The sequence below is a fragment of the Phalacrocorax carbo genome, chromosome 22 (genome assembly GCF_963921805.1).
Source record: "Phalacrocorax carbo chromosome 22, bPhaCar2.1, whole genome shotgun sequence".
Classification (NCBI taxonomy): Eukaryota; Metazoa; Chordata; class Aves; order Suliformes; family Phalacrocoracidae; genus Phalacrocorax; species Phalacrocorax carbo.
The window spans coordinates 6,105,568-6,131,973 of record NC_087534.1 but is presented as its reverse complement, the minus strand read 5'-3'; positions in this window follow the sequence as shown (position 1 = coordinate 6,131,973).

Here is a 26,406-nt window from a genome sequence, read left to right as displayed (position 1 = left end):
CTGAAGTCCATGCTAAGAAACCACTGAGGGAGGGGCCCTGCCAGTTTGATACCTGAGTGTGGCTCCGACCTTGCCCACCTGTGTGAGTTAGTCATGCCACACTCAAGCTACGAGCAGCAGAAACAGGCAAATGGTAGGGCGCAATGTGTTCATTTCTGTTCTTCCTTCATTACATATAATGAGTGTATACATTGCATACAATTATATAGATTGTATAGCAGGGCGAGGGAGGTTCTCCTCCCCCTCTGCTCTGCCCCAGTGAGGCCACATCTGGGGTGCTGCATCCAGTTCTGGGCCCCCCAGTTCAAGAAGGGCAGGGAACTGCTGGAGAGAGGCCAGCGGAGAGCTACGGAGGTGGTCAGGGGCTGGAGCATCTCCCTTGGGAGGAACGGCTGAGAGACCTGGGTCTGTTCAGCCTGGAGAAGAGAAGGCTGAGGGGGGTCTCATCGATGCTTATCAATATCTGAAGGGTGGGTGTCAGGGGGATGGGGCCGGGCTCTTTTCAGCGGTGCCCAACGCCAGGCCAAGGGGCCACGGGCACAAGCTGGAACACGGGAAGTTCCACCTGAACATGAGGACAAACCCCTTCCCTGTGCGGGTGCCAGAGCAGGGGCACAGGCTGCCCAGAGAGGCTGTGGGGTCCCTTCCCTGGAGACATTCACCCCCCGCCTGGACGCGGCCCTGTGCCCCTGCTCTGGGGGTGCCTGCTCAAGCAGGGGTGGGACGGGGTGAGCTCCAGAGGGCCCTGCCAGCCCCCACCAGTCTGGGATTCTGGGATTCTGTGATTCTGTATACATATCGATATATTCCCAGTGGCAGTAGTTGGCACTAGAATAGGACCTAAATAAGCTATGAAGTATCTACATATGTTTAGCCACCTTAACAACGTCTCCTCTTTCTATTTATTGCACTCAAGCCTCCTATTCTCTGCTGTAAGAGACATCAACAGTCTCTGCTTTGTTATACTATAATTGTGTACTTTTTTGGTGGATCTATAAGGGCTGCAGCTTGCCACTAGCACCACGCATATATTCTGTGATGGCGTTCTGACCATGCAGCTCTGCAACCCATACTAGGGTTGGAGTCACCCCTTTATCACAAAATTCTCCAGAATGAAGTTGTCCGGTTGCCCAGGCAGAGAGCACAGTATTCCTGAGATTCAGTCCCCTATTTAATAGACAGAGCAGTAGCTGATCCCTTCCTTTTTTTGATATCCCCAAAGTCCACCTGGGCCCTGGAACGGCCCCTCTGCTTAACATCCAAGTCTTGATCCCAACACAACAATATTGTTCTCTTCAAGACTGCTTTGCCTTGGGCAACCTGCTAGTCACCTCCTACCAGTGTGGGCAGAAGAGCTCAGTGCTCTGCTGTTCTGGGGACATCATCTCATGAAGCTATGGCTGGATTCATTCTTCCCCGCCTCAGAAATGGGTCCCTCTGGATGACAGATATAGGCTTTGAGTGACATAGGCTGGACTGAATATCGGCAGGGCTAGGAGACAAAACACCAAGCAAATGGAAAGGACCTGAAGACAACAGCAGTGGGGATAAGTGACATTTGCTTATGGCTGTAACAGTACCCAAGGGAGGGCACTGCACGGCTGTGTTAGGATAAAGACAGCTGCAAAAACAGATGCTCTGTGTTCTTGGTCTGGTATAAAAAGAGGCTAAGATTGACCCTAAATAAAATGGAAGGCAGGGCTCTGGATCAAAACAAGCTGTGTTTTCCACAGGGGAAAAAAGCCTAACTAGGAGAATGAGTCAGTCCAATGAATGTCACAGAAAGGGAATCAAGATTATATCAATTCCCAGTGACATATGGCACCATTAGATTTAGACTAAAGCTGCAATGTCCAGACCTAGTTTGGGCCTCCTGATTCTTGGTGTTTCTAAACCTTCAGACTGGTGCAGCCAGTAGGAAATACCAGGCACAGAGGTTGAAAAATGTGGTAACAGATGGAATCAAACCGGTAGCGTAGCCACAGCCTGTCAACGTTTCACAGCTAGGACCAGAGGCAAATGGACTCAGCTGAATCTCTAGTTTTAATTATCTATTGAATCTATTTTGATAAGAATTGCATTTTCAAGTAAAACAGACGTTCTTCTGAAACATTTTTAGTCCTGAAAAAAAAATACTTTTTTTCACTCCTCCAAACTTATTTTTCATTTTTAGTAGAAAAACTGGTTTGAAACAGTAAAATCCATTTTCCCCCTCCCACAAACCAAAACCTTTCTGCCACAAACATACTGCTTCCAGTTTCTGAAAATAGAGACAGGGCTTGGGATGAAGGAACTAATAGAGAAAAAAACCCACTTTGGTAACACCACATCTACAAGCCCTAGCTTCTGCCTCCCAGACACACTAGGGCTTAATTTTCCTCTCACGTGCAGATGTAAATCAGCGATAATTCTGCAGAAGATGGTGGTGTTGCTCTGATGAGAAAATTATGTAAGACTGTAGTAGTATGAGGTCTTTTTTAGTTTAAACAAATCAGTTAAATGTAGAGTGTTTTTTTGTAAAATTCAACCACTTTTCTTGCTCCAGATCCTTACAGTAACTCAGACTCTGGTGAGCCCTTACAGCTTGGATAAACAGCAGAATCTGAACTAAGACCTCGAAAGATAAAAAGCAGAAGGAAACTTCCACAAAAAAATAATTTTATCTTCAGAAAAAATGCATGAGAAAACTCAGAAACTAAGATAGAGAAAATCCCATGTTCTCCTGGTGCAGATCACATCTGGTGACAGTGATGGGGCTGGCAGGCTTTAGGGGCATTCTGCCTAGGTGGGACAAAAAAATCATCAAACCTGCTTTTTGCAATCTCGATGCTGTGGGAGGCTCAACACAGAGCCATGCTTTGCTGACAAGTTACCTACCAGCATGATTTTTTAATGCTAGATGGAATATCAGAGAACTCTATCTTCTTTCACACCCTCCCTCCTTGCACTCATGTATGCAACATTTTTACTAACTCAGTGTATTTTCTTTTCATTTGCAGTTGAAAGCAGAAATCAGTTTTGTACTCTCATGGAACTCTTCAAATTCCCACCCAAATTATTCTAGAGCTGATCTCCTAACCCAGAGCAGCTCTGCTGGCAGTATTTTCATCGAACATCATTTATATTCCCACTGAGTTCAGCGGTAAAACTCTCCCATCTGAATAACTGAGGTCAGCATACAACACTACCTTGCTGAGAGAGTCCATTCCCAATCGGCTTCGTGAGCCGTTACCAAGTTAGCTGTCATGCTGTTATGAAGCCGCTCTCATTTGGATCCTCTCATTTGCTTGCTGAAGTATAACAAATTATTTTTCTCTTCCTCTTTCTTTTTTCCAAATTATACACAATTGCCGAAAGCTAAGCAATGGCTTTTGTGTGAATGTGCAATTGAAGTGGGATCCTTGCTACTAGTTATTATTCTGTTTCAGTAATGGTCATACCTTGAAAAGCCAAAGGAAAGCAACAGAGCATAAAAGAGAAGCTCAATGAAGCAGAAAAGGTTTGATATGATATTCAAAGCTCATGTTCTGTTCAGCGGACAAGGTGGGAGACTATCCTATCCAAATATCAACGCTAATATACCCTCCTTATGCCGATCTGGAAATCCAGCTCCTAAATATTATTTTCTTCTTTCTGAGCCATGAAAACCCAGATTGTGCGTTAAGCACCAATGGCTTCTTTCATCAGATATTAGCCACAAGGACTACACACGTTTGAGGAAGAGAGGGGAAACGGATGCTGGGACTCACAGGCCCTGACTCTGCTATATCACACTCAGGGTCGTCACAGGACACTGAGGTGGGAGCTCCCACAGATGAAGATTAACCCAGAGAGTCACATCTGAACTTCTGCTGAGGGCCAAAGGAAGGAGAGATTTCTTAAAGGGATTTAGAGCAATCAAAATGAAGTTCCGGATCGGGCTTAGCCTGTAGAAGGGACGATGTCGCTCCCCGCTGACTGTAGATATAGGCTTGTATTTCACCTTTTCACTGAAAGCTTGCAGGGGAAATGCAAGAACAAACACATCAGAAACTTGTCTTCTGCCAACATCCATCAATAGGGTTTTCCTCCTTCTGAAAGGCAGACTCTTTCTCTGCTCGTCCTCTTTTTAGGCATGTAACTGCAGGCTACTTTTGGCAACCTTTTCTGTCCCTTGGTGGCTGTATCCCACAGAGATCTGGTCTTTTGTACCTATGGGTTGTGCTGTCTGTTGTTCTAGATCCAACCTTATCCATCTGTTGTAGTCTTCACCTTCTGTATTCCTCCTCTTTGAGGACACTGAAATGTTTCTCATTTAGCCAGGCTGATGTCTTCGACATCCTTCTTTCATTTAGGAATAATTTCCACTTGTACCTGTAATATAATGCCATTAAAGAACTGACAGGATTATTTTTTTCCCTTTAGACTTGTGTCTTATGAGCTCCTACCCGCCAGTTATCAGGGTGTATTTTTGTCTGTCATCTTGAAGTCCACCGTGTGAATACTCTGTTATCCTGCCAAAGAGTCATGAACTTTCACAGTCCTTGGATGCTCTCACTCAAATTGCCTTTCCCCTTCCTATTCTCGACCAATTCCTCCCTCTTGGTTAGAGTCAGAGCTGGGAAAGCCACCTGCATAACTCATACTTAAAGACCCCATGATTACCAACACACTGTAAAAAGATGCTGGACAGCTTGTGTCTGGCTGTATTTTACTAATCCTCCCTAACGGTCTCCTGGGGTTGATGTCACTCTTGTCATTACACAGAACCTTCAGTTAAGTCTAGCCCCATGTGTCTCAAGCACCACAGACACACCGCACAGCAGCTCCTCCTCCCCCAGGCCTAAGCAATCTTGTATTAGCTATTTTTGCATTAATATAGTTGAATTGTTCCACCCAGTGTCTCTTACGCCAAATTCATTGTCATGTAGAGCACTGAGACTTCCCTTGGACAGATTTCCTGGGCAAATCTCTGATAATTTTAATGAATCGCCATCAAACAGATAAAGAAAACTTTTGGCAATTTTTAATCACACGGCTTAATACAAACCAGTGTTATCCACAGATATTAGAATGATGAGAACAGCATGAAAATGCACGTGAAGCAAAACGACTGGGCATTTATCCATGTAATGAACCTACTAAGAAGTGACACTGATTGGACTTTAAACACTTTAAAAAGAACTTGTGGAATGGCTCTAGGCTCTCGTGTCTCAGGAATACAGCATCAAGCCATTAGGATTCCGGAGGTAAATTTCTCGGAGGAAGGGTGCTCACTGTCTACATCCTGCACTGCTTCTTCTAGCCTTCCTGAAACTTCTGGTACTGGCCAGCAGAGAAGACCTTGGAGTGACAAGTTCAAGGTCTCAGCGCATGAAATCTTGCAGTGCCGTGGCTTACCCGCACCGGCGTGCATGCAAATTTGAGTCACAGAATACTTAAAATATTATTTCAGTCACATCTTCTTGTTAACTATTTCTTACAGGGAAATGTAATCTTCGTTATTCACTCCTGGCTGAGATATTGATAAATGTATGTATTAATTTACTATTTCAGCTGTGGGGTTTTTTTATTTAGTTAATTATGTAGCAACTTAATTTATCTTTTGTCAATTTGTTTTCCCTCAATAAATGATCCGCCAACAATACGTTATTTTTAATTAGCCTGCAGCAAGTGTCTCTATGAATGTAAATCAAATGCTTATTTGAGCCATTAATTGAAAAGGAGAGATCATTGGAATTCATTTTGTGTTATTCTTGGCATATTTTTAGTTTTCTTATTCTGAAAGGATTATGACAAAACAGTGCCTGCAGCAAGGAATTGACAACACACTCTGATAATCAGAAAGAAACAGGAATGTACAAAAAAGACATAATTTTTTTTAGCAGATAATAAATGCCAGGTGCATAAAACGAGAAATATAATGGAAAAATTCATTTCTTGATGATTGCAAAAAACAGAAACCCACTTCTCTCCACCCCTTCTCTCATCCATTTATATATATATGTATGTGTGTGTGTGTGTGTATATATATATTCTTTAGATGTAGGGAACAGTCATTCTCTATGTATTTCCATGAGGAGGTGCAGAAAACCAAGACACTCCTGTTGAAGAGTGTTCAGCCCAGTGGAGAAACAAGAAACTACTCAGGAACTACGTATGGGGACGAGTATCGTTTTGCTGCATGCAGGGTTTTGCAGCTGCTGGGGCAAACACCTTCTGGATCACTGACCCGGACTGTGTTCCACCTCAGCATGTACCTCCCTTCTTGGATTTTTCTCCAAGGCACTTATTGACCCCGATGGGTATGACGAAATTTTCCTTAGCCTTTTTTCATGCTAGCAAAATCCTCTCGAGGGCTTGACCACTCTCTTTCCTTAGTTCAGCCGAAGAACTCTGCTCCATCTGGTTCTTATTCTACAGTTTCAATTCAGATTGCAGGAGCATCAAATCCTGAAAAAAATATATGCAGTGTCATTGTGTTTTATTTCCTCTATGGTTAATTACAGCAAGATTTTCAGGCTTTAGATGTCACCTTAAGCAAAACTATTGCTGATCACATTTCAGTCAGAGAGGTGTTTGAGGTTTTTATTGCATTTTATAATCACACAATTCCCTCTCTTTCAAGCAAAGCATCAATGGCCCATCTGGCACATAAACAATAGTTCAAAATAAAACCATTGTCTTACAATAATGAAGCAGGAATCATTTTTAACCTTGATGTTCTGGGGTGTGTGAGTACTTCTCCATGAAAAGAGTGCTTCTGGGAAAACCTCTTGGTCGTTCAGATTTTCTGAGGCATTTAGTACAATGGTCTCCCAAAGAGACCTTATCCTCGTAATTATCTTCGCTATTGTTTCTTCGTGCTGTGTGTCACCCTACTGCACTACTCCACCTCAAGTGTCCTTGATCACTGTGTGGCTGCATGACAAAAAGCGTCAGGTACACCTTATTTAGTGGAGGGTTTGCTTAATGAGGGTTTATAATGAAATCTGAAGGAATCATTGTTTTTGAAACAATACATCTTGTTGTACTGAGATGAGGGCGTACTACAGCAGCATTTTATCACCCGTTGCTTCTGCAGTGTCACTATGACTTTTGCAAAATGGAAAGCTGTTGTGATGGACAGAGGTTCTTGATTTCAAAGGGCAGCAGGATTAGGGCCTGAGAAGCAAGTTATGAAAAATATTAGAAAAAACACTTAATGAAAATGTCATAGAAGTGAAAGACCTGGAGAAGAACCGATCAGGTTCATCTGGGAAGTTTCACTTCCCAGAACAGGAGTGCTCTTTGCCATTTCTATGTCATGCATTCCTATGAGATCAGCATCCCCTGAGTCCCGAGTGCATCATCTGTCAAGACAACAGTTCCTACTCGATTGCTAATGAGTGCTTTAACACACACTTAGTTCTGCTGAAGTCAAGAGCTCACCGATAAGATAAGATGTCTTCAGAGTCTTGGCACTTGACTCATAGTTAGATGCCTACAGATGCAGATGAAACACTCTGTAAAAGCTCTCTGCTACTTTCAGGACCTAAATCCCACAATTGAGGGCCAGTAAAGTGCTTAAAACCCCCTTTCAGATGCTGCCTAATCCACTTTCCTCTGTCAGTCGGGTGAGGCTCAGCAGGGGTGTCTTTGGAGGGGTACCTGCTCTGACAGGGGTCCTCCACCAGCTGCAGTCCCCTTAGGGGTACCTCTTCTTACACAGAGTACCTCCTTCTGAACTGGCATCTCCAGCTGGATGTCCAGCAATGTCTCTTGCACAGGTCCCCTCCATTTCTCCATTTTCTCCTCTCACATCTCTTAATGTGTCTCTTTTTCTCTAACCTGTCTTGTCCTGTGTGTCCTGTCGCCCCCTCACCTACCTCCTTTTGTGTCTCTCTCTCACCGCACTTTCCTAAATATTTTTGGAGAAGCACCATGTGCTTCTGTGCCTGGCTGAGGTTCTGGCATGTAATGCGTTGTCTTCATCTGTTTCAGAGCTGGCTGAAACTGCCTGTGACCAGCACAGGCCCACAGGACAGATACACAGGAGAAGAACAGCTTTCCCGAGCCCCTGGGGGAGTTTGTGTGAGTCTCCCTGCTTCGCAGCTGTGATGCTACAGAAGCCCTGCAGCCCATACTTAGGAACGATGAGGATTTTACCAGCTGAAGTGTAGTGCCAGTAGCAAACATGCTGAGATCCAAGACAACTCCCCACGAGCCAGCTTGCACCTAAAAGCTGGGCACTCACGGTCGGTACTAAAGTGGGCGAAGCAGGGCTTGAAGGTTGGTGTCCTCTGGGCTTGTGCTGCTATATCCAAACGGTGCTGCTCTGTGCCAGGAGGGACCCGAGAGGTCGCGGCTTCTGCACTGCGCTGCACGGCACACACCAGCACTTTGCTGCCTGAAAGCTTCATGTGCTTCACGGCTTAGGCATCTGCAGAGCAATGATTTTGAGATTCTAAACTTTGGACTGAGGTACCCAGCATAGCTGTGAGAGAGGAATTAAAACAGATATTTAGACCGGCTTACAACTTTGAACACTCTAAGCAGGTGTTCGCCTAATGCTGAACTGCTTATGGGGCTTCCTAACTACGGCATTGTCCAGAAGAAGCCTAAAATTTTGTTGAAGACTGGGCTGAAGCGATCAGGTCTAGGACTTCCATAGGACTAGAACAGTGCGGTGCTCAGTGGCCTCCGATCAGCAGCTCTATCCAAAAATCCAAATCATCTCATTTGACAAAACTCAGTGAACAAAAGGCACTGTTAATCCTCCACCCCAGGTCTCTCCTAAAATTGCATTTATTTGGAGCATTGGCTCTTAACTTTGAGACTAAGAGGCAACAGAAGATAGAAAAGAGGAGGAATACTGTCACGTAACAAATGGGCTTTTCTCTGTCAGCCAGCCCCGCTCCTGTGGGGAGACTCTCAGATGCAGAGAGATCAGTTGATGCTGGTGGCAGTCATCAATGAAAAACTCAGCCAAGCCTTTAGGGTTTTTTGCAAGACGTCTCTCTAGGGCATTAACAGAAACATGTCTGAACAGAACTGGCATAGGCAAGAGCAACTCGAGGCAAGCAAAGGGACAGATTCCTACCAGGGATATAAGAAATAATTGCCCCTTCAAAGTCCAAGGTGAAGAATAGTTTGGAAATTGCTCTTCTTTTTCTGCAAGTACAATTTAAAAAAAAATCTGATTAAAGTTTAATTTTAAGAATGCCCTCTGTTTTCAAATTCTTGATTGAATTACCCTTTAAAAATTAAATTGTAATCCTTTAGGAGTTATTGATTCAGAAGGAAGAAAATGCCAATAGTACCATTCTGGCCTGAAACGCTGCCCATCAAATTGACATAATGCTTTCAATTTGCCTAAATAACTCATTGGATCTGACTTACTCCCATGGCTGGCTTTTCCAGCATTCAGCATCCACTTAGGTGGGCAGAAGGAAGGATGCCGGGGGCCTCATCCTCAGTCTTGCACAGTGACAAACGCACCACTTTGACATAGAACGATTCCTTGACATCCTTGGCTATGGGAAGACCCTCTTTTAGCAGCTCACAACGGGCATAAGGGCCTCCTTACAGCGCTGCTGCGAGCCGTTGGAGTCAGCAGTGGCCCAGAAATCCTTTGGGATGTCTGTGAGCATCGAACGTCCTTTACTAAAAGGTGGCTGTAGAGGGCATAGGAAAATAAGTTTGCTCCAGTGCAGCCCTGGAGATGTAGAGAACATGCACGTGCCATGCTGCACAGCGACACAGAGGAGGCTTCTGGCTCCTTCTGGCTTCCTGCCCATCCACCTAGCTCCCACGTCTGAGACCTGAATGACTAAGAATCAGACTCAAAACATTCCTCTCCCTTTCTTGCTTGTTAAATTACACCTCCAGCAACAGTGAAGGCATCACAAAAGAAGAAATAAACCTTCCATTATGTTTTGCAGGAGTCTCAGCTCATTCTTGAGTTAAAACACCAACATGACAAAAAAGTCAGAATGAATAGAGCTACCAAGATATAAACACGGTCTGTATAATTCCGATTCCCAATGCGAACAAAAGGTTGCAGCTCTCGAATAGAGGCACTGTTGAGAAAGCACTTGAAAAAAGGGATGAATCAATTAATGCTTCTGATAGTTTGAATGTCCCACTATCTAAAAAACAAGCACCACTTTAATAATGAGATAATTCAGTTTACTGAATCCAATTACATGTAATTGGCTTTTTCCCTCTTTTCCCCCTCCTTTTTTAATTGCTGTTGGAACCAGGGCTCTGATGCACTTCTGCTGGCTCTGCCAGATGTTTCTGTTATTGGTGTTGCAAGGGCATGCTAGGGATCACAGGATTCAATTAACATCAGAGGTGCAGCCTTCAGCCTGAATGGCCACAAACACATCAGCTACTTGTAACTTGTAGCCCTGGATAAAAAAGTGCTTATGAAACCCAGCCAAAAAACCACTTACGAAAGTTCCCAAAGAGGCAAAATATCAGTTACGCTTTCCATCTCTCCTTTGGGCAAGCAAGCCTCTTTGCTTTGGTATGATGCTCGTGTTCTGGGACATGAAGTTTTTAATTCATCTCATAGGAAAATGTGCTGTGGCAGCCAAAGGCGCTGGAGGCTGGGGGAGTCTAAAAGCTTTGTGGGACCTTTATGGAAATATTTGCTTGCTTGCCTGGGACCTCTGCTCGGCCCTGGGACCTCTGCTCAGCAGGATGGTGTCCTCCTTCCTGGAAGCTTTCCAGCCCAACCCTCCCTGGGACCCCAAATCCTTTCTATAGCAGAACTACCAGTTTGCCTCAGACATCATCAACATCATCAACACAGGGACAGCTCACCCTTGTAGCTCTTTGGAAACGCTCCACCCACTGCCGCTAATGAGCATGAGAAGTGTTAAGATACACCAGTTTGCCCCCCGAAAACTAGGGGCAAACAGTTTGGCTTTTTGGGTGCATTACGCCCTCAGAGCTGCAGGTGCCCTGCAGAGGCCCTGCTGCTGGCTCTGGCCGCGGTTCCTCTCACGCACATCACCTCACTTTGAAAACAAGCAGGCAAGGCGTGCATACCCATTGCTAACTAGGGTGCTTTGTGGGACACGTTGAGGTGGGGCCTCGGGGCCATGGAAGAGAAACAGGTCGGAAGGGGCATGAAGTGCAGCTCTTCTGGACATGGCAAAAGCATTTTCAAGACTGACTGTTGCCTTTTTAATTCAAACACTGCTCTCCAAGTTTTACAGTAAAACCTTTTTTTTTTTTTAAATTGAAACAAGGAAGAAATATTTGACACTTATTTTCTTAGTAAGATGACCGTGTTGATGGAAATATTTCCCTCGTCTTATTCATCTGCAACTTTTCCCTCCGTGCCCATTCTTTACTGCATGACATTTGAACAACCCGCCAGTGAATGAATTGTAGTGGGATGGGAGGACGGCAGGACGCTGGAAGTGCTGGGTGCCGTTACTAGCGTAGCAGTGATTGACAAGGCGATTCACGCAAGCGGATGTAGCTGGCGAAGTACTGTCAGATGCCCGGGGATGAAAGGTGCTCCAAGCACGCCGAGTGCTGCTCTGAATTAGCATCAGCATCTAGCAGCCAGGGCACAACGCTGTGTGCTAAGTCCCGAAATACTAACTTTATGGCTAGACAAACAACCTGGTACAGGAAAGCACATGCTGGAGGATGGGTCAGGCACCGCGTTGCTGTTCAAACACACAAAATCCCTCCCGCCTGATCTTTCCTATACTTAGGCTGTTTTTCCCCTCCTTGTCTTGCAAATTATGAGTGCTGCATGCTACTGTCACCCCAGGCTCATTACCACTTCAAATATGCAATGGGAAATTTGATTTAATTAGCCACTAATAGAGAGTTAAGGAATTTAGCCCAGGAACTGATGCATCCATGCAGGCACGGAGGGTGGCTAATCTGTATTCATTTTAACTGACTTTGTGCCTGAATTTTTCAACCATCTGAGCTCAGGAGATTTCAGGAGGTGGGAATAACAGTGACTGACAGACCTGCCCCTCCCAAGAGACAGCATCTTTTGCACCGTGCCCAGCAGAAACACTGCTACATCTTTTGGCTGGTCTACATCTTGCTGTTGGATGCAGAAGGAAAGGGCGAAGGGGCTCCTCTTCACAGAAAGACCCTTAATCCACTGCCCTGTGCACAGAGGGGTTTGCTTACACTCCTCTGCACCTCCCTATCTGCTCGTAGCTGAAGGGTGGGGAAGAGTGGGGCCTCCTTGCAGCTTTTAGAGACATTTCTCCATTTGAGAAAGGGGGATCTGCACTGGGCAGTCCCAGGAGAAGACAGCCCTTCCTCCCTTTGCCTTGGGGACTGGCAGGTGGCTGCAGAGTTGGTCTTTGCCAGCAGTGGAACAGTAAACACAGGCATCCTGTTTTCCAGGCTTGTGCTTCAGTGCTGCTCTTTGGAAGCATGAGAAATATGAAAGGGAGAAGATGATCTGAACCTTTTCAATCCTCCAGAAGAACTGAGCTTCAGGTCAGTTTGAGTGTGGGGGGAAGAGTTTGGGTCATTTCCTGTTTAAGTCTAATGGGGTCATCCACTTCTGATCTTGAAGATTTGAGGAGAAATGTAGAACATTGTGAACCAGCTGGGAATCCAACTCAAAGCTCCTTCCAAACTCCTCCATTGGTTTTTAAGACGGATGCTTTGCAGGATGAGCACCAGCCATGGGGTTAGAAGCTTTAAATACAGTGTGCAAGACCTCCAGGCTGCTTTGCAGTTGAAGGCAGGTTGCTTTTGTACTAGCTGCAAAGAATTCCTCCGAAGTTATATTCAAAGAAAAAAAAGTTCCTTTCTTACCTGGGCTGTTAAGAATGTTCTTTTCACAGAACATTTCTTTGACATTGTCCAGGTCAGGTGATTTATCCCATGCCCTCTGTTATGGCTGTGTATTGCCTTTTGCACTACCTCTTTTCTCCTGTGGCCGTGGCCACATTAAATAGGATTTTGTATGTGATTAGTGAGAAGCTGCTAAGATGAATGCTGATGGCTTTCCATGTTTATTCCTCTGTAGTGTTAATTCAGTACAGAGAATCTCATCTCTGAGAAGAGGACAGATGCAACTTCTTCCTGGTATATTGGTTCTGCAAATTTAATCTATTATTGTTTGATAGTTTCATCCATAACTTTATTTTAAAGGAATTGCTTTTAACAATTTGGGAATGTCCATGCAGTCAGGCACAAATCTGTCTTTTCCTTCTCTGCACTGCTGCACTTTCCAGAGTCTCACAGAAACTCAGCGTGACTCCAGACACACAAAAAGTGCCTCTGGGAAGCACTAAGGCTCTGGGAAGTTCTCGCTTTGACAGGCTTTGGCAGGCACCATCTGGACACAATTGTCATGTTCTGTGGAGTCTGATGTTACACAGCCCTGGCCAGTCTGAAACACCAAGATCTCTTGGCTCGGAGTGATTCCTGAACACCGCAGAGGCCATGAACTGGCTTGGGGCTGTATCTTCTGCAGGAACCAAACCCTTTGCTCTACTCTCTGTTTCCTACCTTTAAGCCAGTTATCCACGCAGTGATATTGTGTCTTATCCCATGGCTGCTGAGTTTCCCTAAAAGCATTTTGCAGGAGACCTTGCCAGGAAACTTCTAGTGATCCACGCAGGCCACAGCCAATGGACTCCTCTTCCCTACATGCCTGTTGAGCAATTTGAAATGGGGCTACAGTTCCCTTTACAAAGCCACCGAGACTGTCCTGCAGACTTTCCAGGTCTCCCCTTGCCCTGTTCTTTATCCCATTTCATACAGTTTTGCCTACTGCAACCCTCAGGGTCCCCAACGTGTAGAGCCCTCTATACACATGTATGCAAGCATCCCTCCTAGTGCAGACACCCTACCACCCAACAGAGGGAACAAGCAATGCGGGAACAGGAACTCTAAGTGGTATCTTTCAGTGCTCACTGAAGTGCCCTTTCCGCTGCTGCTCTCCAGGCTGAGCTCTGCAGGCCTGGGGATCCATAGACTATTCGGAAGGGGTTTTCAGGAAAGAAACTAGGAACTTCAACCGGCTGGCAGCAAGCTTAGATCAGGGGCCTGTAAATGAAATGGTCAGAGATCCGCAAACTAAAGAACTCTGAACCTCCCTGAAGAGCAGCCATTTTCCCTCCCAGGGACTGGAATGTTTCTTCCTCTTCAATTAATTTTTTTTTTAAGCCACATTTCTCAAAGATGCCCTTCATGCAGTAACACCCTTTTCAAGGTATGACACTGGATCTCATTGTCTTTTGAAGCCTTCAAGGTGGAGAATATTATGTCACAGTGTATAAAGGCAGAAATATCTGGCACAAAATGGCTTTTATCATGGCTGGGCCTTCATATCCTACCATGTAATGACAATTATAACAATAGTATAGCATATGAGGTTAGAATCTGGCTGTTCTGATCCAGAATCTGGATTTGGCTGCTCATCTGCAGCTCCTCAGGACAGGACAGAGCTGACCTGAGCCATATGTGTTCACAGAGATGTTCAGGGAACAAGAAAGCCGAACGTTCCTGTGCTTGTATGTTAATATGCGCTTGTACGGTACCACCCACAGCAGAGAGCAGCTGGGTAGCCACCATGGACTGCGGCCCACAGAGCAGCACACCTCCATCAGCTCATTACTCATCCAGAATATTTATCCTGCAGTCTGGCACACCCGCTGCTGGGGAGATGAATTGCCATAAGTCATCTCAGGCAAAAGAAAACAGTTAAAGGAAGCTGAAATGGGCAGCATTTTTATTTTTTTGCTTTGTGTTTTGCAGTTTCCCAGAGGGGGATGGAGAGTGCTACGAGCTCCGCAGAGCCCTGGGTGGCAGCAGAGCCCTGCAGCTTCCCAGGGCAGATGCAGCACTTGCGGTTTTCACAGCACCGTGCAGGTTGGAAGGCTCAGTTGTCCAGTTCGGGGATTGCTCATGGGGCAAATTATATTAAACTATGGAAAGTGGCTTACTGGGTGACTCAGTATAAACTACATCAAAACATTTTGGTGGTGTTTGTTCACTCTTATGCGATGATGAGCCTCTGCCAGAAATGGGATCTGCCTGGAAAATAGATTTTCTGACCCATTAAAGATTCTTCTCTTTCCACTCCAAAATAGGGAAACTAATTCCCCTGGAATAATCCACTCCTCAGAAAAGTTCCAGGAAACTTAATATGGAGGGGCAAAACTAATTTCAGATCAGCCCAAATTTTTTGTTTTCCAAAAGTTAATTTCAGTTGTGAACATCTTTATCTGAAAATACGTGAATTGGGGCGATTTCCAGACCCAACCAGACAAAGCCCTGTACAACACCGTCCGAACTGAATGCCTCCGAGCAAGAGGCAGGAGCGGGCGACCTCCTGAGATCCCTTCCATGATAACGACGTTTTGACATGACCTCAAAGGCCACACCATTTTCTGTGAGCAAATGACACAGCATTTTCTGCAATTCGGGTCTCACATAAGAGGCACTGAAACTGCCTAAGTGCTTTTAATGTCTTCAGATTTTAGTTTTTCTGTCAGTACATCTCCTGTGGGTCACCCCCGCCCCAGCCCCCGTAATCTGCAGCCTTTGCATTGCTTGTCATCCCAACGCAGCGCTTTGCACCTGAATTAGGACAAGAGGAAATGGCCTCAAGCTGCGTCAGGGGAGGTTTAGATCGGATATTAGGAAAAATTTCTTTCCTGAAAGAGTGGTCAGAAACTGGCACAGGCTGCCCAGAGAGGTGGGGGAGTCACCGTCCCTGGGGGGGTTCAGAAAATGTGTAGACGTGGCACTTGGGGACATGGTTTAGGAGGCCTGGGGGTGTTGGGTTGGTGGCTGGACTTGATGATCTTAGACGTATTTTCCAACCTTAACAATTCTATGAATTATAAGAGCATGTGCGCTTCCCTATCTTGTGTAAACTAAGCCCTTTTGACCTCTTTCTCTTAATCTGCTCTGCCAAGAAAATGCTCATCCTTCCAACCCTTCGGGCGATCATTAGTACTGGAATGAACAGCAAAAAAAAAAAAAAAAAAAAAAAAAAAAAGCCCGGAGGCCTTCGGTAGCAGCACCCGGCTTCCTCCAGCCTGCGAGTGTGAGCCGGCAGCCTAACGGCCTCCCGGGCAGCCCCTCTGGTGGCCGCGGCTGAGGGCCGGCCGAGCCGCCAGCCCCCGCGGCCCGACCACCGCGCGCCGGTCCGGACCCCTCCCAGCCGCCCCGAGCCGCCTGAGGGGCGGCGGGGCGAGGGGGGTCTGCGGCGAGCCGGGGCTGGGGGGGCAGCTGGGGACGGCCGGAGCCGCGCCACGCCGGGGCAGGGACACCCGACCGCAGGCTGTGGGTGACCCACGCCGGGGCACGGCCCCCCGCCGAGGGACCGCGGCCTGCAGGAGCACACGCTGGAGCGGGGACAGCCCCGAGAGGCGCGGGGCTGCGGAGGTAACGCGGTGAGGGGAGCGCCGTCCCGGGCGCCACCCGCCCACGGGGCGGCCGCGCGGCAGCGAGGGGCCGGGCCGGGGAGGCGAGGGCGGGAAGGCGGGAGGAGAGCTTGGGCGCAGCTGGGCCTGCGAGGGGGAGGAACGGTGCTCCCCCAAGCGTTTCATTACGGATGTGCTTTTCTTCGCAATCGGTCGTCAGAATTCAGTGCTAATTGGCAATAAATTGGATTAATTAAAAATTCCTCCAGTTGGGACTGTTCTGACAGCGACACCTCGTTAACCTGGCCACTCTGTTACCGCACAACGGGGAATTTGTTTTATTTTTCCAATGAATAACTATCACCATGTGCAGGTCGTTTCCTCAGCTGGACGTGAGGACTCAGACCTTGGCATAACAGGGGTCATTTGCACTCCCTGAGGGGATGGCGTGACGTTTGCGTACTTATCTAAGATAAGTTACCAGGGACAGCAAGAGAACCTGCCCAGGTGGTGGAAAGGTGGGAATGGCTGCAAGCATCGAGCGGGTTTTGCGGAGCTTTGCGTTAAGAGAGCTGGCGGTGCCTCCGGGACCACGCGCCTTGCTGTCGCGTTCGCCCAGGGGAACTGCCTGGCTGTGCTGGCAATGAAGTTGCAACCTGAGCAAAGCAGAGATGCTTCTGTGTGAAGTGGCAGGGGAAGAGCAGGGACAGAGGATATTCATTGCAGTGAAAATAGCAGAAATTTCCTCTTTCTTTGAAGAGCAGTGCTCTTGCAAGAACAGACTCCATAGCCTGCAATTTCATGCTGGTCTAATGGAGAAATACACAATCAGGGTGCAGTTATTGCCTGACCTGGCTGGGTGTTATTTCTGCCGAGTCCTCTCCCTGGGGAGGGACACTGCTGCGGTCTGGCGGGGGTTCACAAGATGGTCCCCAGCAGCCATGGAGGCTCAGGCCACGGCCTCCCTTGGGTGGGCGCCCATCTGAACGCAGGCAGGAATGTGCAAGGAGGCCAGGAGAGGCTCAATGTGTAAAAGAAGAAGAGAGAAACTGGAAATCCTCCGTGGCTTTCTTGGGACCTCCTTTTTGAAGGTGTTTCTAATTTATTTGAACCCACTGGGGTTGTGGAGCTGTTTGGGAGCAAAGACTGGAAAATGCCTTCCAAAGACATCACTCACTAAATCGCCGGCAGGTGGCTGGAGCTCCCCCATGCACGCGTATCCCTGGTTTCTTACCTGGAGAAAGGGCAACAGAACAGCATTACTCATCTTTCCCTTCGCACCCGTAGCATCTTGTTCCTGAAACAAAAGGGACCTTGCTGGCTCCTTAGCCAGGGAAGTGGTCTGGCTTTTGGAGGGCCTGCAGGGAGTGTAGGATGTGCTGCGCCAGAGGAGGCTGGTGGAGGGGTGAGGGCTGAGACCTGGCTTCTGGGTTTGAACTCCTGCTGTTGCTATCAGTGTCCTGGCTGACCTTGGTAGTGTCACGTAGTTTCTCAGTGCATCGGTTCCCCACTCTGCGATGGGAACCCGCAGGAATAGTCCTCCTGCCTTTTACTCGGTGCTGATCTTGACAAACAGGCACAGTACACTTCTGGTGTGGCTGTTGTGCTGGGCTTGGTGCTGGTTTGATGGGAGGGAGTAAAGAGGAAGGAGCGAGTCTCTCTTCTGGGGTGCACTGATGGGAATACAGGAGATTTTGTTTAAACATAAGAAGAACTTTACTGTGGGGGTAGGCAAGCACTGGAACAGGCTGCCCAGGTCGGGTGTGGAGGCAGTGCATGTGTACCTGCAGGCGTCCTTCCAGGTTTTCAGAAGTTGACTGGACAGGGCCCTGAGCAACCTGCTGTAACTGATGCTCCTTTGAGCAGGAAGGTTGGACTAGACCATCTCCAGAGCTTCCCTCCACCCTCAGCTGTTCTGTGATTCATCCCTGCAGGTCCTGCTTCACTGCAAGAGAAATAAATCAAAAAGTCTTTTCTGAGGTGACCCTGAGTAGAGGTCTGGTAGGTGTTGTCCTCTCTGGAAGAACCTCTCTGTGACGAAGTGCACCTAATGCACACAGGAGGGTGCGTGCCCTGTGGCAGTAGGTGCTCAGGGTGAGCGGGTGAAGTGAGGGCTCTGAGCCGAGCCATTCCCCTGCACGGCCAATACCCTGGTTTTTGCTGGTGTCTGTGGCTATAACGCTTTTTTGGGGTAAATCCAAAGGTCTCAGTGTTCAGTGCAAAAACGCTGTCCCTGCTAGGCAGCTGGTCTGTCATATTGTCCACAGCTCGGGCTTGCTGGGCCTCTCTTCCTTTCAGCCTTGAAATCTGCATGTGAATGAGATCCTGCCCAATCTCTCTCCTCTCATCCTTGCCCCTGAAATGTCTGTGTTACTGCGTGCTCTGTGGGGATATTTAGGATCCCATCAATCCAGCTCACTTGGTTTGTTTACACTGAGCAAGATATTTGAGTTCACTCCCTGAGTCACCTTCTGTGGGCAGAGGAAATGTGAGCACTCAGACGTCAGTGCTGGAGACTGAAGTCACATATGACCTTAAGTAAAAGGTGTAAATAGCCTTTCTTCCCACTCCCTTGTGTCAACAGCAACAGAAACCAAGACTCCCACTCTCTGGAAGAATTAAAAACCTCTCAAACCCTCAGGCTTGTGACTCTCACTCTGTTTCTATGTGTGTTTCTAAGCCCTCTCAGTGTTCTGGCACCTGTCCCACTGCCTTTGCCATTTTGAGGGCAGGATGCTGCCTGTGAACCCCTCTGTTTTGTCCTGGAAAGCAGGCCAAAAGCACAGCCCTGTGTGCCAGGTCCTGAACAAACAGATGAGATGTACCTCTGTGTGCAATCAGAGGTTTGGCTGCAGCGTTTGTGGTACTTAACCTCACTTTTACTCAGGGTATGAATAGCCGTGTGGCCATAGCAGCCTCTCTGAGCCACCTGAGGCCCTGGGATGAACTGGGATCACTAACGATGGGAAATCCATGATGTTTTGCTGTTGGTTTGTGAGTTAAAGGTGAAGGTAATCTAAAGGTAGATTAAAGCGAGTTTGGGCCTGTCAGTGCTCGTGCCACAGTGACCACAGAGCAAGGCTATCCCTGGCTCAGGAAAAAAAGGATGCTTTTTGCAGTGGTCTTTTCCTCCACCCCTTCTCTGCTCTCTTTGAGTCTTCCTCTCCCCCTTGCTCTCTCATGGCCTCTGTCCTCCACATTTCTCCATTTCAGATGATACTTCTTAGATGCGGGACTGACCCCAAAGCCTTTTTTCAGGATAATCAGGTCAGCAGAGAAGGGCACTCCACAAACTTGTTCCCAACGCTCCCTCCCCCCCCCGCCGGTTCTGGGCAGCTTCCCCACATCCCTGACCTGAGGTCAGCGTCCAGTCTGATACCAGTTGATACTGGAAAAAGCCCCATCTGCTTTTGATGTTAAGTCTGAATGGAAAAGGGTTGTGTTCATTGCTTGTTTAATTATGCCTGAATAAGAAATCTCCTTGGGACCATTTCATGAAGGACACTTTACAAATGCTTTGTAGTATTATTGTAATAATTCAGCGGGAGTTACGCATGCATGGAGAGAATAGACCTGAGCAGTGCTGCCTTGCAGGTTTTGGAGAGTTGCCAGTTGCTGCCATGGAAAATGAAGAGGGCACGTTGCCCTCCAGAGCTGTAGTTTCATGTAGTGGGGGCCTTCGCTGAGTCTCCACGATGCTGGTGGTTTAGTTCAGGATGCTCTTCACTGCAAACCTCTTTAAGGGCAGAGTTAAAGAGGGGGTGGCTCAGTGAGATGAACCCTCGGTCTGAACCAGTACTACCATTTACGTGGTCTTCTGTTACCTGCCACTGGGAGCACAGCATTTACCAGAGGTGGCTGAGAAACTGCTGGTAGAACAAGTTCTTGTAGGAAAGTGGAGACTGTTTTTACATAGGTGAGATTTCTTGATGGGGCGGGGGGGAATGTTTTAAAGTTGTTGTCCAAGTGTGCTTGGCCAAACACCCTTAGCCTGTTGTCGTGTTCAAAGAAGAAAGGTCTCTGTGATCCACTGTCAAATAGGTGTCAGCACCCTCCTTGACCTGGGTTTGGGTTGCACTGTGAGGGTCTTTCCTGGCATGTGGCACCGGCGGGGGCTGCACATAAGTGGGAAGCAAACTGTCTTCAGAGGCCATCCAAGCAGAATGACCTCAGGGACAGAGTCATTTGTGGCTTGAAGAATGGAGATTTGGGGTTTACTGTTGGTTCTGGTGAAAGGAAAGAAGGTGTTTTTACTCCCTCAGGATTTTTATTTAATGCAGATTGAAATATTTCTTCCAGTGCTGAGTGTTTTTGCTTCTCAAAATTTTCTAAAGTAAATGTGAAGGCAATATCCAAGTAAAAATGCAGTGAAAAATAGGAAATGTTTATTTCCAAGGCTTCCCTAAATATTTTTGTGTTTTTTTTTTTCTTGACTAAACAACCTAGTAAGCATTTGTGAAATAGACGAGGGTCACCAGGTGCTTCACCTGATTCGCAGTAAGGCTGCAGCTATAAATAATGTTAACAGCAATAGCAACTTGATCAGTAAAGCTTGAAAGCAGTGTTAAGATATCAAATAAAAGAATGAGTTGAACACAGGTAGCATGTGCATGAGGTTCTGTGAAAGAGTCATGTCAGCATTTGGTCCTGTGGCTGCAGAGGAAAGAAAAATCTTCAGATTTCTGTTAGTTCTGTTTAGTTTGGGAACAGAAAGCTGGACTGAGACAGAGGCAAGAACATTTTCTTTGAAGCATTCTGCTGTTTTTCTGCAAAGTGTTTCTAAGTAAGAGCATCTCCTGAAATGCCTGGATTCCTGCTACAGATTAAAAGTACATGGAGATGGAGGATAAAAGGGGCGTTAGCAATTAGCTCTGGTGATAAGTTTAGCTGCTAGAAAAGTTGGACTAGCGAAGAACTATTAATTGAAATCCCCAGTTAATATAGAACTGTCAATAATGAATGCATAATGGAGAAAGTCCATTTAATTTTTAATTATCACCAGCCCCTTCCAAACAAATACAGTGCGTTAAATCTCCCTGTCACCTTCACCCATGCAAAGGGTGTTTGATGGAAGTCTTCATTAACCCCAGGTCCGCTCACGGCGTCCTGCCAGGCCATTAGCTAGTTAGTTACAATAGCAATGACTGGCACTTGGCAAGAAAAAGCCCAAGCAGACATTGCCAGATCCAGGACGTGGCAGGAATTAACTCTGTGGGATCACTGGGGAAGAGGCTGAAATCCCTTGACTGAGCTCTCTGACATGGCGGGGTCTGGAGCTCCTGATGCGTCTGATGCGGGTTGGGGTCCTTGGGAGTTAATGTAGACAATCCTGATCGAGTCATGATTCCCAGCGGAAATCACTGCTGGTTTGGGGGTCCCCTCTGTAGAATAACCTCCAGGCAGTCACGGCAGGTCAGTCAAATCAGTGAAAGCACCATGAGTCCTCTATAAACTGAAGAGTATGGGTATGCATATTTTCAGGCTTGAGTAATGGGGTGTGGGTTGAATGAAGACTTCAGTCTTGAATGAAAGCACTCACATGGGGGCCTGAACAAATTTCAGCCTGTGCTAGGAGGTCTCTGCGTGGACCACATTTAATGACCCTATTTAGGATTTGACAAGGAATCTTCTACTGGAAACCACCTTGGGAAGAAGCTCCCATGGGTTTTTGGTGAATCACAGCCTGGCCTGGGATTTCCATCTCCTCCAAAGCACAACTACTGCAGCCAGTCAGTGCTTACTGGCCACATTAACTCAGGTGGGATAATAATGATAATGCCCAGCATGGTGGGAGACTGAATTTTGCTTTTCTGGTGATACAAACCAGAACTGATTCTCCCAAGTTTGTTAGTATTAACAATGTGAAACTAATGGAAGCTGGGTCAAAATCAGTCTAGCCTGTGCTTCTCTGTTGAAAGTGTGAGTAGAGGCAAGCAAGGAGTCCTGACTTTACAGGAGCACTGACTCATAGAGAGTTGGCAGAACTTTATGCTTGGGATGGGTGTGAGGGAAGGGTTTATAGCTCTGAAAAGTCACCTTCTCTTAACGCTTGTCCCAAATGTGTCCCAACACTTAACTATTTTTAGAGTCTTGCTCTCAAATGAGTTTGTCTAGGGACAGCCTTCTGGGGATTCAATTAAACTCTAGAATAAAATAAACACTATCCCTTAGCAAGGGCTTGAATGCTAAGCAGAATCATTGTTTGAACAAAGTAAGGCTGTAAGTTTCAGTGTTTAAATGTCCTATTTTCATCAGCTAGGGGTCAGAGACAAGTGAAGATGGGAAAAACCTGTTCATTAACTCAGCTCATCCACTCCCGTAGCCTTTTTGCTACTGCTCTGAAGTGATCAAAACACCTTAAGGGCATTTCCTTTGGAAAAAATTCTACATATTAGTGACTGAGTTTCAAGTCACTGAAACAGCTCCTATTCTTTTTCAGATGATAAACCAACCGCGTTTGTGTTGGCAATGCAGTGACACAGAGACCTGGGGTGCGGTACCATGTGTCTGTTGAGTGACCTTAGGCAAGCTCGTGTCTTTTGGTTTTCCTCTAATTAAAAACTTGCTTGCTGCAATGTGATCCAACAGTCATGCCATGGGCCAAGTCTCTCAGATGCTTCTATCTAGATTTGTGTTTTTTTCCTGGAGAAGGGAAATGGTTGTCTCAGCATGCGTAGAGGTTATGTGAGCTGCTGCAGTAGAGCAATATCCCAAAAGCGGAGGAATCACCAAATCCACATGTCACCTCAGAGATACTGTGTTTGGAGTCCCGGATTTAGACTTTCGGGAAAAAGAAGTTCCCTGAGATGGGTTTGACAGTGTCCAGTGCAGTGCAGCTGCAGCTTATGTGAAGTCTCTTCAAATTCATACCAGAAATTCTGATCTTGTGCAACTTCTGGATGATTCAAGTTCACCTGAAGCTGGGTTTGCAGCTGGTGAGTAGGTACTAATATAGTCCAAACACAACTGTCACTCTTTGAAGGCTTCTACTAGCAGGTCTAAACTGGAGTGCAGCTTGCGAGATGTGTGGAGTCAGCCTTCTGCTCCGCTAAGCACTGGGAGGCTCGGGCTGGGTATTGTGTCCAGTCTGGGGGACTGAACTTCAAGAGTGATGGAGACCAATTAACTGAGGAAACTGCAGAGGAGACTGATAAAATGATCAAGAGGTCTGGAAAACTGAGGCCGATGGTAGAGAGAAATAATTGGGTTGTGTAGCTTAGAGAAGAGAAAACGAAGTGATAATAGCCTTAACACACAAAAGGCGGGTGCAAGAAGGGGAATGATGCTTTCTTCACATCTGCTGTGGGTAAGAAATCACAGGCACATTCTGCAGCGAGGAAGATCCAAGTGAAACATAAGCAAACTTTAGTGGAAGAGGAGATAAAAGCCCTGGAAAAAGGAGGAGGAGTGAGTGACTGAAGTCCACAGGTTAAACAAATACGTGGCAGGAGTGCTGTGCAGAGCTCGTGCTGTCCTGGGACAGGAGGATTAACTCAATAACACAAACCATTCCTATTTCTCACTGACCCCAGCTACACAGGTGCATATTAAAACATTCACAATCGTATCTGGCTGGCTGTACACATGTGTACACACACTGCCTTTGCACTTTTCCCAAATAGATGCATACAGATGGTTTTGGAAAGCAGGGATCTGTCTTTAGATATCTCCCTTTCAGGCTCTTCTAGGTGACTTGGCCTCATTAATTGTAATACTTATTGTAATAGTGTAACTGTTTTAGAACACATTTTCTCAGGAGCCAATTCATACCATGAAGTCAAGTAGCAGTCTTAGCAGTGCTCTTTTGTTGAGATGCTACTTTTTATTTATATCTCTCCATATAAAAGAAGCTAAAATAAAAATTGCGAAGATTTTTTAATCCAGCTTTGCCGTCTCCTGCTGCTGCGACTCCACAAAACCTTGGGTGCATCCATTCCTCCAGATGACAGCTAATCCCTTTGTCCTCACTGTTGAAGCAAAAGCAGCTTAGGAAGGTTTGGAGAGGAAGCATCAGTGTTTGAAGGAGATGTCCCCAAAACGCAATGGTACAGAGCACCTGTGGACTTTGCTCTCTTCTTGGGCAGAGAAAACTGCCCTCGTTTGTGCTGAGGTCAGTTAAAGTCAGTGTTTTCCATGGGGACCCGTGAATTTTGGAAAAAGCTATACGGGAAGGATTTCTTGGGTCTAGGTCCAAATAGAAGTCTTGAGCCTGGATTGCCTAATAAGTTACTACTTCAGCTTGTTAGTTCAAAGCACTATCATGTTATATTATAGCCTGGGAAGGCCGGACCCTAAATACTTCTTTCTTGTCCTTGGAGAATAGAGACAGGGCAGGTCAGAGTGTGATTTTAGCATTTGGGCAGGAGTGGGACTAAGCAGGTACTGAGTCTGTCCTTGTGGATTTTCCGGGTGTCAGTATTGGTTACCTCTTCCACTCCCCTCCTGCTTTGCCATGTGCTTGTCTTAGTCGATAAAGGCAAGTATATTCCTTTTTCACAGAAACTTTCATAAGTTCTGAATCCACCCCACTTCTAGCGTGGGTCAGTTTATGAGATTACAGAACTTTCTGCAGGATTTAAACATCCTTTCCTCTCCTAACACTGCTGGGGTTTTGTTTGGTTTGGGTTTTAATTACTGTACTCCAGAAGTGCCTGAGCTGCTCAGAGCTGAGCAGATGCGGGGCTGGGTGGGAGAGGTGGCGCGCTGGTGTTGCCAGCCCTCAGCCCTTCATTTGGGACACCTGCAGGGATCTTGTTTCACGAAGGCCTTTCCGGAGTAGTGTCTGTGTGCTTGGCGACTAAATCCAGCACACACACTGGAATCAGCAGTGCCCGTTCCAGGTTACAGCTGGTTGAATGAGGACAGAATTTAGTTCCCAGGCTTTTGTTTTGGTCACCCTATTCCTTTAATTTCAGTTCCCAGTTTTAGGGCTCGCTGAGATCCCAGAGCACTGTACTTACCAGGAGTTTGACTGGGTCTATAGTAATTTTTTCTGGTTCACATTTTCCTGTTTCCTAGAGGTCTGAGTGACACAGTGTGCTGTGACATGTTGTGTATCGAAATAAAGCCAATACTAAATAATGGACCACCTTTTTACTTACCTCTTTTGCATTATTAATTTTTTGTAGCACACAAATTGTTAATGATTTCCCTTTTAAACCAAGAGTTTTGGGACCCCTCATGGATGAATTCCAGGGGTGCATCATGGCCTCGTGTCCATGCTGATGCAATTAAAGGCAAGATTCCCGGCAGGGTGGAGGGTGAAGCAAGTTGGAGAGTGGAGAGGAGCTGACAGTGCAGCAGCCTGTCACACCTTCAGTGAGATTCTGCACTCCTGTCTGCTAAGCGGGTGTTGGCACTTAGCAATAAGTCTGGAGGAAGCATCTTTCTGTTCTGAAAATACAGCCTCACTCCTTTCGCACTGCAGCCGCATTGCTATCCACATGAAAGAGCAAGCTCTGGGCCTTGCACCCAGGCTGGTGTATCTGTGCCAGCCCCAGGGTGTAGCCCCTGAAAGTCACTGTCCTGAGTTCAGTGTCCTGCTTCCCTCACCAGTGTAATGAGTTGGTCCATACTATGCTGGGTGTCAGGGTTCCGTCTGCTTAGGGGGAAGGCTGGAGCCCTGGAGCAAAGAGAAAGGGCACCAGCTTGATAGTATAGATGTGCCCACTGGTATGCAGACTTTCCAGGCTAGAAGAGAGTGGTTGGTTTTGAGGTGGAATGCATCTCACTGCTTTGGTATCTAAAAGATAAGTAAAAAACATGAACCGCTCTTTCCAGACCCTTTTTATTTTCAATGGAGAGGTCCTCACTGGACCTGGCTTAGCAGCATGTTTTGGGAAGAGATGACTCACTTTTCTCTCCCCTGACTATAAAAGGGGCATTAGAGTGAGTAGATCAGTCTTAGACATCTAACTTGTAGACACACCTGAAGTCAGAGCCCCTACTTGCCCTTTTAAAGAACATGAAGGCATAACTTCCAGGCAAAGACCGACCCCAGAGCTGAAGATGTCAGCCTCCACTGGCAGTTTACTGCAAGATGCATCCCTCTCCATGTGAAGTA